Source organism: Aegilops tauschii, chromosome 3, assembly GCF_002575655.3.
Source record: "Aegilops tauschii subsp. strangulata cultivar AL8/78 chromosome 3, Aet v6.0, whole genome shotgun sequence".
Classification (NCBI taxonomy): Eukaryota; Viridiplantae; Streptophyta; class Magnoliopsida; order Poales; family Poaceae; genus Aegilops; species Aegilops tauschii.
The window spans coordinates 364,346,659-364,364,994 of NC_053037.3; positions in this window are offsets into that span (position 1 = coordinate 364,346,659).

An 18,336-nucleotide genomic window follows, 5' to 3' on the forward strand; every position below is an offset into this window, starting at 1 on the left:
GATGGTATTTGTCATCAGGAATTCGATTGATATCCTGGAAGAGCTCAGAATGTTGATGATGATCACGACACATTTATCGAGAGATTTCATGAAGATGTAACTGATCGGCGATGACATCAAGTCAAAGGAATGATGAAGCGGAGGGTTATTGGAACCACGGGTACGGCACAAACTCGAAATCAAGCTAGCTGTTCAAGGTGAAATGACATGACAAGGAAGATCGACGTAAGTTTAGCTCGTCGTCGAAAGTTGTGCTCCGGGAAGGACCATGTACCACAGTTAAAATTTAGCACGATAATGATATAGCCGATCAGGCTAGGAATGACTTGAAGGATTATTAAACTCATAAGCAACGAAATTTACTTAGAGTTATTGAATCAGAGTGCGGAATCGATTCACTTATCGATGTTCTCGATTGATAAACAACCTAGAACCCATGAAGTGACAATGACAGGGAAAGGTAATGCTTCATCAAAAGTTCATAAGATGTAGCGCAATGGCATGATATCCTTGAGATACCAGGGGTAATACTCGATGGAATATCAAAATAGTGGTTGAGGAGATGCATTGATCTGTAGAAGACAAGTGCTTTAACTTGTCTGAGAAATGGAATCAAAGGGGAACAATCATGGTCAGAACCACGGTTGCAAAGGACCAAACATAGATACCAGATGAACTTATAACAAGGGGATTATTATTATCACAAGAAGCTTCCATGATAAGTTCCACATCGGGTTCATGGGCATGAACACAAAGTTCAAGGTCGACTCCCACTTCTTCAATGCATAACCTTCCATTCACTTCTTTGTTAAAAATTATTTGAAAGTGAAGAACTACCTGGTGAATTACCAGACGAGTATGACCCGTGAAAACCATCGGGTTGACCCGGATTAGAGAAGGCATGGGTTCAACCCATAGGGGCATCTTAGGAACATATACCACAAACTCCAAGAGTAAATAACACAAGCTCGGAAGGTAGAGCATGGTTGACAAAAGCAGAGGATACAAATTGTCAAAGACATTATGTATCATGGGAATAACTCACAAGAATTTTGAATGTGAAGGATACTATCGGATAATAACCCAACAATGGGCCTGCCGGTCCAAAATGGAGCTGATGTGAGTATCGGTACTCAATCAGAGGAAGAAAGAATGCAAAGGCATCGGATTATAGAACATCTGAACAATTCGATGCTTAGATAACAAAGGAATTATGATTTCCAAAACGAAGGATCAGAAGCAGACGCTATGATCAAGGATGGATAAGTAGAATAGACCTAGGGGCACAATCGATGAGAAATAGATTGGTCGAGAACCAGCTCATGTTCAAAATGACGTCTGAGCCGGAAAGGTATTTTCGAAGGATCAACTGATGATTGCATGCTTTCACACACATGTTGAATCGATAGGATCAAAATGATGGTGTCAAAGGATACTAATGAATATTGCTACACATATGGAAAGCATCCATAATGCAAGCAGACAAGTATTTGTAGAGCAATAGTTTGAAGAGGATTCTGGGATCTGGTAGTATTTCCAAGTGTTTTGAAAAGCATGTGAACAATTGGGGATGAGCGGACCCCGGTTAAGTGAATTATCCTTAGTGCAAAAAGAAGCTGCAAAGCAGAAGGCACAAGGATTCTCGGAACAACGGAGAGTGTTAGTGGTAACTTGTAACAAAAAGAGCAACTGGGGATGAAGGTACAAACAACAAGGATGTTATTCACGGGGATTATCGGTCGTTAGGAACTACAAGTCAGTGGGCACAGGGTCTCGAGAAACATCGACGAGTATCTGCAGAATCTTCTGGCGAAGCAAGCGATCATCGGTAATGTCGGGGCTCTTCGGGAGGAAGTGGGTACGAGAACCTAATGTAAGAGTTAATAAATGTTTAACCCAAATAGATGAGAGATCAGAGTCCCAGAGTATAGACGAGGAATAAAAGATCCTAATACCACCCAATGGCGAGGTGGGCCCGTAAGCCACAGAGCCATGTTAGTAAACAGTTTTCAAATACTAGACTCGACTTCGGCCAAGGAGTTGGAAAGGGGGATTCCTACAGGCAGTCAGCTCCGATACCAACTTGTGATGCCCTCGATTCAATCGTACGCTAATCATACACGCAAATGTGTACGATCAAGATCAAGGACTCACGGGAAGATATCACAACACAACTCTAGACACAAATAAAAAAATACAAGCTTTATATTACAAGTTAGGGGCCTCGAGGGCTCGAATACATAAGCTCGAATACAAGCGTCAGTGAAAGTATCAGATATCTGAGTACACATATAAAAGAGAAACATATATGCCTTTAGGAAGGCGGGGCAAAACAAAAACTACGATCGAAAAGGCGCAGGCCTCCTGCCTGGGACCCTTCGAACCTACTCCTGGTCGTCGGCCAACTCGTAGTAGGCACCCCCGTGGTAGTAGTAGTCGTCGGTGGTGTCGTCTGGCTCCTGGGCTCTACCATCTGGTTGCATCAACCGGAAAGAAGAAGAAAGGGGGAAAAGGGGGAGCAAAGCAACCATGAGTACTCATCCAAAGTACTCAGCAAGCAAGGAGCTACACTACATATGCAACATTATCAAAGGGAGGCTGTATATGTGGACTGGGCTGCAGAAATGCCAGAACAGAGGGGAGAGCCTAGTCCTATTGAAGACTAGCATCTTAGCATCTTCAAGCATCTTGCAGCATCAGAAGAGATAAGAGTAGCATAAAGTAAAGTAGTAGAAGTGTTATCAACCTCGGCCAGAGATCCTTTCTCGACTCCCTGCGAGAAAGCAATCCCAGAGCCATACTATCCAGTTATCATCACAAACCAATTCTCATCACAAGTATCCAGTTCTAGTTGTATCGATCGGGATACAACTCCAAGTGTCCGTTACCGTAGGACAGGCTATCGATAGATGTTTTTTCCCTGCAGGGGTGCACCAACTTACCCACCATGCTCGATTAACTCCAGCCGGACACACTTTCCTGGGTCATGCCCGGCCTCGGCCAAACAATACGCCGCAACCCGACCTAGGCTTAATAGAGAGGTCAAGCACGCCGGACTAAACATATGCCCCCAGGGGTCATGGGCCATCGCCCCGGGAACTCCTGCACGTTGCAAACGCAGCCGGTGAGCAGACCTAGTTACCTCCTTTAAAAAGGCAGGTGCTTACCAGTCCAACCCGGCGCGCGCCGCTCAGTCGCTGACGTCTATTAAGCTTCGGCTGATGCATACGATGCAGAACGCCCATACTATGCCCACGTGATGGTTAGTGCTATCAGGCCAGAGGCTCCTCGGATCAAATATCCAAATCGTAGTGGATTAGGAGCACGCGGTAACAAGCAGAGACTCACGAAAGATGTGACCCCGTTGCCCCGTCTCGAGGACTTGCGGCAAGGGCTAGGAATGCCCGGCCACGCCTCGTAATTATCTCGTGGGCACCCTCCAGGTCAACCCGTCTCCACATCACTCGCGGGTACCCCTCAGGGTCAACCCGCCTTTCCAAGCAACAATTGTAAAGTCCAAGAATCCGTGTGTCCAAACATCAAGGGGAAAACCCGAGGAATCACCCCCGCTGAATTCCACTCGATATAATCATCAAGGTGAACGTAGGAGGAACCACCCCCGAGGTTCACACTTGAGGGGTTGCACGACAGAGTCGTATCGGAATCACCCCCGATGACCACGACCGAATAGCTACAGTACAGGGTTAACATCAGAAGTGTTGTAGAGGTCTCACCCTCGGCACTCGATATTAACCCAGTAGTGTCGAGCAACTAAGTGGAAAGTGATGTGCGGTGCCGGGGCCTGGTCTTCGATCCCGTTGATCGGATCTTTGATGATGAAGCAGGGGCAACAAGGACAAGGTGGGGGTCACTGATGGATCACTAACCAACCTATACTAAGCAGTTTAGGATAAGCAGGTAAGGTACAACAGCAGATACAAAAGCAGGCTATGCATCAGAATAGGAGCAAACAATTACAGTAGCAAAATCTAATGCAAGCATGAGATAATGGAATGGGTGATATCGGGATGATCAAAGGGGGGGGGGGCTTGCCTGGTTGCTCTGGCAAGGAGGGGTTGTCGTTGACGTAGTCGTACTCAGAGGCATTAGTGGGGGAAGAAACAGTAAATACAGAGCACACAAGGCATCACAAACATAACATGGCAACAAGCGGTGCTAAGGGGTGACCTAACGCGGCAGTAGGTGATACCGGCAAAAAGGGGGGCGACATCCAGGAAAGTATTCCTGGTGTTTCGCGTTTTCGGACAGATGAACTGGAGGGGGAAGGTTGTGTGTTTTCTATGCTAGAGATGTGTGGTGGACGAACGGGCTGCGTATCCGGATTCGTCTCGTCGTTCTGAGAAACTTTCGTGGAGAAAACATTTTCATCCGAGTTACGGCTTATTTTCTATGAATTTTCAAAGACTTAAACAATATTCTAAAACTATTATTAAACCGAAAATAGATATTAAAACACTAGATGCACCCAGCACAGTGTACACAAAGTGTACACAGTGACTGACAGGTGGGCCAGGGGGTCCCAGTTGACCAGTCAACGTTTGACTGGTCAACAGGGGGTGGGGCTCCCCTGTCATAGGCTGTTTAACTAACTAACAAAATTAATTAGACTAATTAGGTTTCAATTTAGTAATTAATCTATTAATTAATTAATTATTATGCTTATTCATTTTAACTAACTTTTTTTACAGGAAAGGGGGGCTGGCCCCACGTGTAAGTGGCCCATAGGCCTTTAGCGGGCGCGAGCGTTATCGGGTGCGGGTGTCTGCGCACCCGCACGGAGGCGACGAAGGGCGCAAGCGGGGCCATAACCACGGTGCGGCCAGGGGAGGACGCCGGCCGCGGCGAGGAGGCCGGCCAGCGAGCGGAGGGGGAGAGCGGGTCGCGGCCGGAGCCGGGCGAGGGCTGCCGCCGGCGTGTGGAGGCGGGAGGACGGGGCGGCGCGCAACAGCTGCGGGCGGTAGGGGAGCACGCGTGCGCATTGCGACAGTGAGCGAGGCGAGGCGTGTGCGGGCAGAGGCGGCCTCGGCGGCGCGACGCACGGGAAGGCAGGGGAAGACGAGTGCACGCGGGCGGCGATGGCGATGGGCGCGGTCACCGCGGAGGATAGGGGACGGCGCGGGCGCGTTCGATCTACAGGGAGGAGAGGAGTGGAGAACGGTGGCTCACCCCCGTTTGCAGGGGATCGGGGACCGGCGAGGCTCGACGACGAACGTCGAAGAAGAGGCGGGGCGGGGCGGTCCGGCAAGGGCAGCTCCAGGCGGCGGCGATCCGGTGAGGGGGTTTGGCACGTCGAGGCGGCGGGCCGCGGCGGCGGCGGGACGGAGCAGGCTACGGGGCGGCGTCGGGGATGGGCGCCGGCGTCAGGGGCGCGAGGCGGCGCGGGATTGGGCTCCTCCCCGTTCCAGATCCAGGCGAGTGGGGGAGAGACGAGGGAGAGAGTGGGGTTCGTGGGGGGAGTGGGGATTAGGGTTTGCGGGGTGGACCGAGGGGGGGCTGTAGGCTGGGCGACGGTGCGGGCCGGCCTGGTGGCCTAGTTGCCAGTTGGGCCGGTCGGCCCAGTGGGGGGGAGTTGGTCCTTCCTCTTTTTTTTGTTTCCTCTTTTATTAAAAAAACAGAGATAGAAAATGACTATTTAGGGTAACCAAAAGAGCTGAGAAAAATGTGGGACTTAGCCTATTAAATAGTTTGCATTTTTAGGCAGTGCCACAAAAAGTTTGGAGACCAGAGGACTCCATTTGCATTTTTCGCAAATAAGATAGCACTTTAGAATGCTCAAATTGCATTGTAATAATTGCTATAGTCCATCTTAGCGCTTAGGTGATGTTGTTCTCCTTAACAATTAAATGTTATGGAATTTTGGCTAAATGATGAACTATTTTGCAGCAACTTTGGTGCAACTCCATATCTCACTTGCAAATTGAATTTTATTACAAGGTGGAATTTCAAATGATATTTGTCGGAGGTGATCAAGCACTGTTCAGCAAAATGAACAGCTTTACTCACAGAGGGTTACTGTAGCATGACACTGGGGGTGTTACAAATCTCCTCCACTACAAGAAATCTCGTCCCGAGATTTAAGTGGTGAAGTAAAGAGTAACTTCGGGAGAACTGACCCTTATAGGGTTAATTATCTGGTGAACAATTCAGGGAATGTGGCAGAAGTATCTCTCGAGTTGAAACTTAAGAAAACATCGAGAGCAAAATATGAAGGTACAATAGGAAGTTTCAACTGAATGGACAAACGATTGATACCTGAACAGAGTGTGAGAAAGGGGTTCAGAGCATCGGGAATAGATCATCTCTCGAAAGGTGGCTCGTGACATGATACTAAGCCAAATGCAAGAATATTTCGGAATCAAAGATATACAGGAGAGTCAGGTTCCGATGTTGTGGAACTGTGGGTTATGGTCCCACCATGTGGGTTAAAAGTAGAAAGGGGCCGACAGCAAGGCATGTCAGATGATAGACTGTCAGTTATGCTGCCAACAACATTGGTACCAAGGGCGAGGGACTAAGAGAACTATTTTTCCTGCTCGTTGAACGAGGCGGACCAATAGGCAAAGTTCTCATCCATCGGTGGCTACCGGAATGTCAACAACAATAGTAACAGGGTTTTACTATAAGAGTTGTAGACCAAGATGTTTATTTAAGTAGAAGAATATTACTGCTTAGATCATAAAGATCACAAGAAAGGTTTAAACAAAACAAGGGAAAGGAAAAAAATGTGATTATCAGATTAAACACAAGTATTTGGTGTATATCCTTCACAAGAACAAGCAGAGCAGGATATACACGAAAGGGCAGCAAGTAGATAACCACTTTGGTAAAGGGGGGAGGAAATTCATGACGTTACCCATACAACAGTGTTTGGATAAGTGATCAAGAAACATTTAGCATTGCACCTCCAAATGTTTTTAAAGGGGTTCGGAGTAGCACAATCATGCTTTGGGATAGCATTGACATGGTCATCAGGTAAGGTCGGACCTTGGGAACACAAAGGATCCATTGGGAATTTTCAGAACATCTCATGCAATTTTATCAGGGAAAAGATGAGGAGGTGGCTGATGGGTTCAACATCAATCCATCGACATGTCAAAAAGGACGTATTTCCAAAATTATATGAACAAGTTTGTGTTAGGGGGAAGGCAAGAATGTTGTCGATGATAACACCAACCATCGAGGAGCAAGGATGGTATTTGTCATCAGGAATTTGATTGATATCCTGGAAGAGCTCAGAATGTTGATGATGAACAGGACACATTTATCGAGAGATTTCATGAAGATGTAATTGATCGGCGATGACATCAAGTCAAATGAATGATGAAGCGAAGGGTTATTGGAACCACGGGTACGGCACAAACTCGAAATCAAGCTTGCTGTTCAAGGTGAAATGACATGACAAGGAAGATCAACGTAAGTTTAGCTCGTCGTCGAAAGTTGTGCTCCGGGAAGGACCATGTACCACAGTTAAAATTTAGCACGATAATGATATAGCCGATCAGGCTAGGAATGACTTGAAGGATTATTAAACTCATAAGCAACGAAATTTACTTAGATTTATTGAATCAGAGTGCGGAATCGATTCACTTATCGATGTTCTCGATTGATAAACAACCCAGAACCCATGAAGTGACAATGACAGGGAAAGGTAATGCTTCATCAAAAGTTCATAAGATGTAGCGCAATGGCATGATATCCTTGAGATACCAGGGGTAATACTCGAAGGAATATCAAAATAGTGGTTGAGGAGATGCATTGATCTGTAGAAGGCAAGTGCTTTAACTTGTCCGCGAAATGGAATCAAAGGGGAACAATCATGGTCAGAACCACGGTTGCAAAGGACCAAACATAGATACCAGATGAACTTATAACAAGGGGATTATTATTATCACAAGAAGCTTCCATGATAAGTTCCACATCGGGTTCATGGGCATGAACACAAAGCTCAAGGTCGACTCCCACTTCTTCAATGCATAACCTTCCATTCACTTCTTTGTTAAAAATTATTTGAAAGTGAAGAACTACCTGGTGAATTACCAAAGGAGTATGACCCGTGAAAACCATCGGGTTGACCAGGATTAGAGAAGGCATAGGTTCAACCCATAGGGCATCCTAGGAACATATACCACAAACTCCAAGAGTAAAAGACAAGCTCGGAAGCTAGAGCATGGTTGACAAAAGCAGAGGATACAAATTGTCAAAGACATTATGTATCATGGGAATGACTCACAAGAATTTTGAATGTGAAGGATACTATCGGATAATAACCCAACAATGGGCATGCCGGTCCAAAATGGAGCTGATGTGAGTATCGGTACTCAATCAGAGGAAGAAAGAATGCAAAGGCATCGGATTATAGAACATCTGAATAATTCGATGCTTAGATAACAAAGGAATTATGATTTCCAAAATGAAGGATCAGAAGCAGACGCTCTGATCAAGGATGGATAAGTAGAATAGACCTAGGGGCACAATCGATGACAAATAGATTGGTCGAGAACCAGCTCATGTTCAAAATGACATCTGAGCCGGAAAGATAATTTAGAAGGATCAACTGATGATTGCGTGCTTTCACACACATGTTGAATCAATAGGATCAAAAATGATGGTGTCAAAGGATACTAATGAATATTGCTACACATATGGAAAGCATCCATAATGCAAGCAGACAAGTATTTGCAGAGCAATAGTTTGAAGAGGATTCTGGGAAGATCAGGTAGTATTTCCAAGTATTTTGAAAAGCATATGAACAACTAGGGATGAGCGGACCCCGGTTAAGTGAATTATCCTTAGTGCAAGAAGAAGCTGCAAAGCAGAAGGCAAGGATTCTCGGGACAATGGAGAGTGTTAGTGGTAACTTGTAACCACAAGAGCAACTGGGGATGAAGGTACAAACAACAAGGATGTTATTCATGGAGATTATCGGTCGTTAGGAACTGCAAGTCAGTGGGCACAGGGTCTCGAGAAACATCGACGAGTATCTGCAGAATCTTCTGGCGAAGCAAGCGATCATCGGTAATGTCGGGGCTCTTCGAGAGGAAGTGGGTACGAGAACCTAATGTAAGAGTTAATAAATGTTTAACCTGAATAGACGAGAGATCAGAGTCCCAGAGTATAGACGAGGAATAAAAGATCCTAATACCACCCAATGGCGACGTGGGCCCGTAAGCCACACAGCCATGTTAGTAAAACAGTTTTCAAATACTAGACTCAACTTTGGCCAAGGAGTTGGAAAGGGGGATTCCTACAGGCAGTCGGCTCCGATACCAACTTGTGCCGCCCTCGATTCAATCGTACACTAATCATACACGCAAATGTGTACGATCAAGATCAAGTACTCACGGGAAGATATCACAACACAACTCTAGACACAAATAAAAAAATACAAGCTTTATATTACAAGTTAGGGGCCTCGAGGGCTCGAATACATAAGCTCGAATACAAGCGTCAGCGGAAGAATCAGATATCTGAGTACAGATATAAAAGAGAAACATATAAGCCTTTAGGAAGGCGGGGCAAAATAAAACTACGATCGAAAAGGCGCAGGCCTCCTGCATGGGACCCTCCGAACCTACTCCTGGTCGTCGGCCAACTCATAGTAAGCACCCCCGTGGTAGTAGTAGTCAACGGTGGTGTCGTCTGGCTCCTGGGCTCCACCATCTGGTTGCATCAACCGGAAAGAAGAAGAAAGGGGGAAAAGGGGGAGCAAAGCAACCGTGGTACTCATCCAAAGTACTCAGCAAGCAAGGAGCTACACTACATATGCAACATTATCAAAGGGAGGCTGTATATGTGGACTGGGCTGCAGAAATGCCAGAACAGAGGGGAGAGCCTAGTCCTATCAAAGACTAGCATCTTCAGCATCTTCAAGCATCTTGCAGCATCAGAAGAGATAAGAGTAGCATAAAGTAAAGTAGTAGAAGTGTTATCAACCTCGGCCAGAGATCCTTTCTCGACTCCCTGCGAGAAAGCAATCCCAGAGCCATACTATCCAGTTATCATCACAAACCAATTCTCATTACAAGTATCCAGATCTAGTTGTATCGATCGGGATACAACTCCAAGTGTCCGTTACCATAGGACAGGCTATCGATAGATGTTTTCTTCCCTGCAGGGGTGCACCAACTTACCCACCACGCTCGATTAACTCCGGCCGGACACACTTTCCTGGGTCATGCCCTGCCTCGGCCAAACAATACGCCGCAACCCGACCTAGGCTTAATAGAGAGGTCAAGCACGCCGGACTAAACCTATGCCCCCAGGGGTCATGGGCCATCGCCCCGGGAACTCCTGCACGTTGCGAACGCGGCCGGTGAGCAGACCTAGCTACCTCCTTTAAAAAGGCAGGTGCTTACGAGTCCAACCCGGCGCGCGCCACTGAGTCGCTGACATCTATTAAGCTTCGGCTGATGCACACGATGCAGAATGCCCATACTATGCCCACGTGATGGTTAGTGCTATCAGGCCAGAGGCCCCTCGGATCAAATATCCAAATCGTTGTGGATTAGGAGCACACGGTAACAAGCAGAGACTCACGAAAGATGTGACCCCATTGCCCCATCTCGAGGACTTGCGGCAAGGGCTAGGAATGCCCGGCCACGCCTCGTAATTATCTCGCGGGCACCCTCCAGGTCAACCCGTCTCCACATCACTCGCGGGTACCCCTCAGGGTCGACCCGCCTTTCCAAGCAACAATTGTAAAGTCCAAGAATCCGTGTGTCCAAACATCAATGGGAAAACCCGAGGAATCACCCCCGGTGAATTCCACTCGATGTAATCATCAAGGTGAACGTAAGAGGAACCACCCCGAGGTTCACACTTGAGGGGTTGCACGACAGAGTCGTATCGGAAGTGGTTAAGGCGGAATCACCCCCGATGACCATGACCGAATAGCTACACTACAGGGTTAACATCAGAACTGCTGTAGAGGTCTCACCCTCGGCACTCGATAGTAACCTAGTAGTGTCGAGCAACTAAGGGGAAAGTGATGTGCGGTGCCTGGTCTTCGATCCCGTTGATCGGGTCTTCGATGATGAAGCAGGGGCAACAAGGACAAGGTGGGTGTCGTGGAATTGTCACGGCAGATGTCCTAGCGAAAGGACTTAGTCGTGGAGCCATCACAACGGGTTAGCTTAAAGGGGTTAAACCGGACAAGGGACACGAGAGTTTTATACTAGTTTGGCCCCTTACGATGAAGGTAAAAGCCTACGTCTAGTTGTGATGGAATTGCTGGGGTTTCGATGACCAGGGAGCGAATATGCTTTGCTTGAGTCTCGAGTTGTTGTCTGTTGTCCTTGAACCGCCGCCGGGTCATGCCTTTATATACACAGGTCGACGCCCGCCGGCTTACAGAGTCCCGATGCTGGTTTATACACATACCGGCTCGGTCTCTACTTTGTCATACCTTACAATACAAGTCATGTACTACATGGCGGTTTATAGCTACATGCCTTAATCTACCTTTGGGCCTTGGGCCTTCGAGTCTCTATAGTAAACCGCTTTATTCCTTGTCTTCATGGGCTTTTAAGTATAAACAATCCATTATGGGGATAACCCGGCTTCCTTGGCCGGTTTACACCTAGCAATAATATCCCCAACATTAGGCCCCAGATTGATTTGAACTGGTTCATGTCAATCTCCAAAACCTTGAGAAAATTTCTTTCCATATCTCCGCATAAATCTTGTAAACCGCCATGACGTCATCATCTAGAATCATAATAAACCGCCATGACGTCATTTGTTATTTTAAATGGTATATTCCTCACCTTCATTAATGAGCCTCCGACAATCGAGGCAACAAATCTGTCACATATCCATTTGTTAGGCTCCTCGATTCTTGCGCTTGACCCTTATCCTTTCGTCTTTATAAATACGGCCGAGGGTCCTTTCCATTTTCCCCCTTTCTCTTCGTTTCCTTCTTCCTCGCGGCGTCTCAGAACCCGAGCTCTACCGCCGCCGTCGACCTTCGTATCTGCATCAACCAAGGCCGCTGCATCAACCTGATCAAACCAGAGCAACGCGGCGCTCCTCCGCTGTTCCGCAGCACCGGTGAGTTCATTTCCTTTTCAACCTCAGATCTGCATTAGGGTTCCGCCGTTCGTCAGTGTTCTTCCCTGTTCGTCTTCTTTCTGTTCTTAGATCTCATAACTTGATTTGCAACTGATAGTAGAAGTAGGCGATGATAGTCCAGCGTCCTTTACCAACCTCAGAAAACACCTTTACTGCCTGAGATCCAATCAAACAAACATGTTCTTCCACTGCCACCATTTTAGGTTAAATTTATTTCCTCTTTCTAGAACTGTGGCAGATCCAAATTTATACCACCGATCTGTGAAATCTGTTTGCGCCATACTTAGAAATTTTTGTAAATCTGTAGCCTCTATACCATTGTGGGCGGTTTATCCTTTACACTTTGATAACTCATCATATACCATTAGCCCTCTGTTAAACCGCCAACCTGCTTTAAATGCTGAAATCCGGTTTAGTACACCCAAATGCTTGAAATATCATCGTCTTCCATCATTGCACCAGTTTGTAAGTTGTAACCATGAACTTTAACCCGGATACCATGCTTTTTTCTAGCTTGTCACCAGAAATGGCCAAACAATTCTGTTCCTGTAATTGGGTTCCTTCTCGGGTTACGGAAGCGCAGCTGGCTGGTTGTGTTGCAACGGGCGCTTTAGCAAATAAGGACACTATCCATTGCCAAGCCCCCGGTCCAGAATTTCCTCCTGAACCCCAAGACGGAGAAATTATTGTATTTATTGATCACCTGAGCCGAGGCTTCACTCCTCCTGGATCAAAAATTTTCCGTGACGTGCTCGCCGACTTTCAAATCCATCCCCAAGATATTGGTCCAAACTCCATATCCAATATTTGTGACTGGCAAGTATTCTGTGAAGTGTACCTGCAAGAGGAGCCTACTGTTGATCTGTTCCGGGATTTCTTTTATCTAAACCGCCATACTGAGTTCACGGATGGCCCCAATACTGAACTAGGCTGGGTTTCAATTCAGAAGAGGAGAGATGTTGATTTCCCTCATGCCAAGCTTCATAGTCATCCTAAGGACTGGAATCAGACTTGGTTCTACTGCCGCAACATAGCCCTAGCCAATGAAAATCCTTTGCCGGGTTACCGTCCACACCAGCTTACCCAAGCTCATCCCTTTCCTCAACGGTTGACCGCCCAGGAGCGAGCAAAATATGCCCCTCAACTGGCAAAGCTCAGAGCCTTTGTTGCAAATGGGCTGACAGGCGTGGATTTTGTCCGATGCTGGGTTTCATGGAGCGTTTTACCTTTAAGCCGGTGGCCCGGTTTAATGTGTGAATACACAGGGGATCTGAAAGACCCGCAACGCCATATTGACATCCAGCTGACTGATGATGAAGTCACCAAAGCTGTTAAAAAGATGCTTAATGAGCCAATAGATGTATGCAGCAAAACTGGGCTCAGTCCTTTCTATGCTGCCAATAAACCGCCAAAGGTATAATTCACCGTATTTCTGCCTTTATCCATCCTTTGTTAAATTTCTCCTTTGATGACTTACTATTTGTCTATGCAGGCCGATGATCCATTCTGGAAGAAAAAATCACAAGATAAACCGGTAAAGAATCCTCGGCTTAAGACCAAGGCTTAAAAAAAGCCTATGAAAAGAAGGAACGTTGAACCGTCTGAGCCCATTATTGATGATGATCTGGATATTCCGGATTCAGAGGTAGAACTTGACTCTATCGGTTCATTTTTTATACACCTTATTGACAATGATCATTATCAGGATGAAGCGGAAGTCAGTCATGCTGATGAGGTAACTATTCTTTCTTCTGATTCTGATCCTGTGCCAGTACCAAGAATCCGTCGAGCCATTCGGAAAGTAAAATTTTCATGCCCTCTTTCTTATTTGGACCCACACTTTCTTTTAAAGACGCAGCAGCATGAAGCTCGCCGCACAACTCGACATAGCGGCCAAGTGGTGACCTCCTCCGGTTTACCAAATTTGCCGGCTCGCAAACGCCGCCAAGAGGTTGCTTATACTCCTGACACCCTTTACCCTAAGGTGGGTTACATCTGATATCCTCTTAATCCGTCTGACTCAAATTATCAGGGAACTTCCCATTCATCATCCGGTGAGTCGTCAGCGACACAACTTCCTCCTCTGAAAACCGTCCCTGGGTAAGCATAACATACTTTTAACTTTTTGGTCTTGTACTATATTGTCATATCGATCTTCGTGTCTGCTCTTTTTCAGTGCTAAAGCCACCCAAGCAAGAAGGCTAGATTGAATAGGCCAACCGACCATGAACCGGCTACCGAGCCGGAGAAAACCCCAGAGGCTATTGACCCGGAGGCTGACACTGTTATTGATAATCCGGAACCTCAAGCAACCGACACGCTTGTTGAACCGGTAGAAAATAATCCAACAAGCCAGTCAGCTGATCCACTAAGCCCAACTGTTGATCCGCCGAGTCCGGCTAAAGCATCCGATAAACCGCCAAGCCCTGCCAAAACTACGGACGACGATGTTGTCGTAACTGGCCTTGGTTTCAGCTCCCCTGGTCGTCCTGTCGCATTATCAAAGCATAGCGCCAAAGAAGAAATTTCTGCTATGGACAAAGGGAAATGGAAATCCGAGTTATCCAATTATACCAACCTCAGCGCTGAAGACCTTCATTCTAGTTTTTTAAACCGCCTGTATACAAGCGACTTTGAAGCCGGTTTAGTAGGCCTGATGAAGGAGCGGTATGAGGTAAATGTCACTTTCCCTTTGCATAAATATTCCAATAGTCCTTTTGTTAGAACTGGTCTAACGTATCAACTCCAGTAGCCCCCAAGGGCCGGTGCATAACATTGGTTTGAACCGGGTCTTGAATTGATATTTGCATTTTGCTAGTGTAGCCCCCATGAACCGGCTTATATCTTTTTAGAATGAACCGGTACATCCTACTAATCTCACCACTTATAATGATGACAATCCATCTGAATCTGAACAAATACGCATTAGCCCCCAAGTGTCAAGTAGATAACTTGTTATGTACTTGAGACTTTAAATTAATAGCTGATAAGAAGCAATCCGCATTAGCCCCCAAGTGTCAAGTAGATAACTTGTTATGTGGTTGAGACTTTAAATTAATAGCTGATAAGAAGCAATCCGCATTAGCCCCCAAGTGTCAAGTAGATAACTTGTTATGTGGTTGGGACTTCAATGTTGTAATGCTAACTTATTATCTGTATTTTGCAGGCTGAGTTGTCCAAAAAAGACTCCCAAATCACTGATCTCCAAGGAAACATCAAGTCCCAGCAAGACGAAACTTGCAAAGTTAAGAGCGAGCTGACCACCGCTTTAACAACCATGGAGCACCTGAAGGAATTCTTCAAAGGCGAACGGGCAGATTGGGAAACTGAAAAGACCACCTTGTTAAAGCGGGCAGAAGATGCGGAAAATGCCCTTAAACCGGCCACAGAAGAGCTGAGCTGCCTGAAGCGGCAGATTGATGCCATGACCTCTGCCATCTTTGATAATAATCTCTTCATCAATATGTAACAACACCAGTTATAAAAACTTCCGGTTTAATAATAATATGATCCTTTTGCAGGTAGCCGTGTTACTCATCTTGGCGCAGATATGCGCAAAAAATTGAAGGCCGTCTATACTTTGGTAGAGCAGCTTTATACCGGTGCGCAACGAGCCATCTGCACAGCTTCCAATAACCATCCGCCCCCGTCGCTAATCAAGGAAACGCTGGAAAAATTGTCTATGATGCCTGCCCGGATTGTGGAATTGAAGAAATCCGCTGTTAGGTCCGGTGCCCTTACTGCACTGACGCGCGCCAAGTCCTGGATCTCTGACCTTGATCCAGAAGATGTTGGAAATGGTTACCCAAGCCAAAAAGTGGACGGTTCAGAATTTAACGATGACGATCTTCGGGCTATCACAAGAGAGATGCGACCACTGGCAAGTAAGTTGGCTGAAGATACTAACTTGTCAATTTACCAGAATGTATATGACGCCAGTGGCAAGCGAATAACTGTTCCAACTTATGACGTGGAAAATCTAATCCTGCCGATCCGTAAGCACACTTACGCTCCTGATGTTGAACCGTCTGATCTTATACACGACGAAGCTGTCTTTCAAGCCTTATCAGGAATTGATTGGACAACTATTGACTTCCAGCCACTGGGTGGAGAGAAGGAGGATGAACCGGCGCGGGAAGATCCGTAACCTTCACATCAACCTGAGGCAGAATCATAATCCAGAAGCCGGTTTAACTTGTGCCTATTGTCATCCTTGTGAAAAACAATCATTCTTATGGGCAGTCGAAACGCCTTGTAATAGGCTAGCTTGAACAACTGATCTGATATGCCATCGTGCATACTTGTTGCACACAATATTGTTAATCCGTCATGCTATACTTGCTTATGATCTTTATCGGTTTTATACAGCCCTACTTCTGCATAAAACAAAGTGAAAACTGTCCTGGCGGTTTACCGCCGGACGGGTCATAATGCCCAATATATAGCCAAGGTTGATAACCATAGCTTTAAATAATGAAATATGAAACATATCATACCTGTGATATTGAATCACTTTGTTGGTTTACCAACATTCTTGTAATAAGGGAGACGACCCAAATACTGAGTATTGATAACTCAAACCATGTTATGCTGGTATATAATAAGTGATGCCGGGTTATGATAAACACCGGATGATCATCCTGGCAACTTATAGTTAACTCCAAGCCGGGTTAAATAAACACCGGTTTATACGGATGACTTATAATCAGGCCGGGCCATTGGACGCCGTTTTAGCTCAAAACTTTAACAAGGGAGAAAAACAAGATTGACCAATAAAACCGAGAGAGAGAAAAAACTTGTAGTCGAGGCTTTTCAAGGGCCGCCAGGCCCAAATTTGAGGCTTTTCATGGGCTGCCAGGCCACTGAGTTAAACCGTTTTACAAAGCCTTTTAAGATGGTCCTCAATCCTTAACCAATCGCCGGTCTATCATTGACAAGTTCAGGGTCATATGCGATTGACTTGTCAAGTTGGCGGGTCATACCAGGCTTACCTGGGCGGAGTGACTTACTTAATGAAGGCAGGTTAACCCGGGGTTTTAGGTGTATATACCAGGCTTCCAAGCCACGGCTTGATAGCCTATTGCAAGTGTAGATTTCTTTGTTCATTGCGATAGCAAAGAATCCCCAAGCAACATTTTGAGATGTGCTCAACGGGTGCCTATGTTTGAGTTGTTCTTGACAACACTCCTTGGCCCCTAAGTAATGGCATTGCGCCAGCCAAAAGGTGTAGCTATGGTTGAACACAACCAAGCCCCCAAGTGACTTACTGTCGTGGCTTTTGAGCCAGCCAAGAGGTGTAGCTATGGTTCGAATACAACCAAGACCCCAAGTGACTTTCTTTTGTGGCCTTGAGCCAGCCAAGAGGTGTAGCTATGGTTCAAATACGACCAAGCCCCCAAGTGACTTATATTGATAGACAGCTGTAAAGCTGAATCAAGGGGTAAACCGGATGTCGCTTTACAAACAGAATCCTCCGTGTAACCACTCATGATATGAGAAGAACAGCAGATACCCCGCTTTAGCTAGGGCTCCGGTTTATTATATTGATCATAATATATACATCGTCAAAATATGTACATGATAGGAGCCTATGGCTCAGGTGTAGTACGGCCGTAGATGAGCTATGTTCCATGGCCGGACCGTCTCCTCCTCTGACTTGCGTGAGTCTTTATGCTCTCGAACATCAATGAGGTAATATGATCCATTGTTCAGATTCTTGCTGACCACAAAGGGCCCTTCCCAAGGCGGGGATAACTTGTGCATATCGGTCTGATCTTGGATAAGCCGGAGCACTAGATCGCCTTCTTGAAAAGTTCTGGTTTTAACCCGGCGACTGTGATAACGCCGCAGGTCTTGCTGATAAATCGCCGAGCGAGCCGCCGCTACGTCCCGTTTCTCATCCAACACGTCCAACACATCCTGGCGTGCTCTTTCATTATCCGCTTCAACATAAGCTGCCACTCGTGGTGAGTCATGACGAATATCACTTGGAAGGACAGCTTCCGCTCCATAAACCATGAAGAAGGGTGTATAACCCGTAGATCTATTGGGGTTGGTGTTAATGCTCCATAAAACGGAAGGCATCTCTTCAACCCAACAACCCGGTGTCCTCTGCAAAGGAACCATAAGCCGGGGCTTGATCCCCTTCAAGATTTCCTGATTAGCTCTCTCCGCTTGACCATTAGACTGGGGGTTGGCCACTGAAGACACATCAAGACGGATGTGCTCTCTTTGACAGAACTCCTC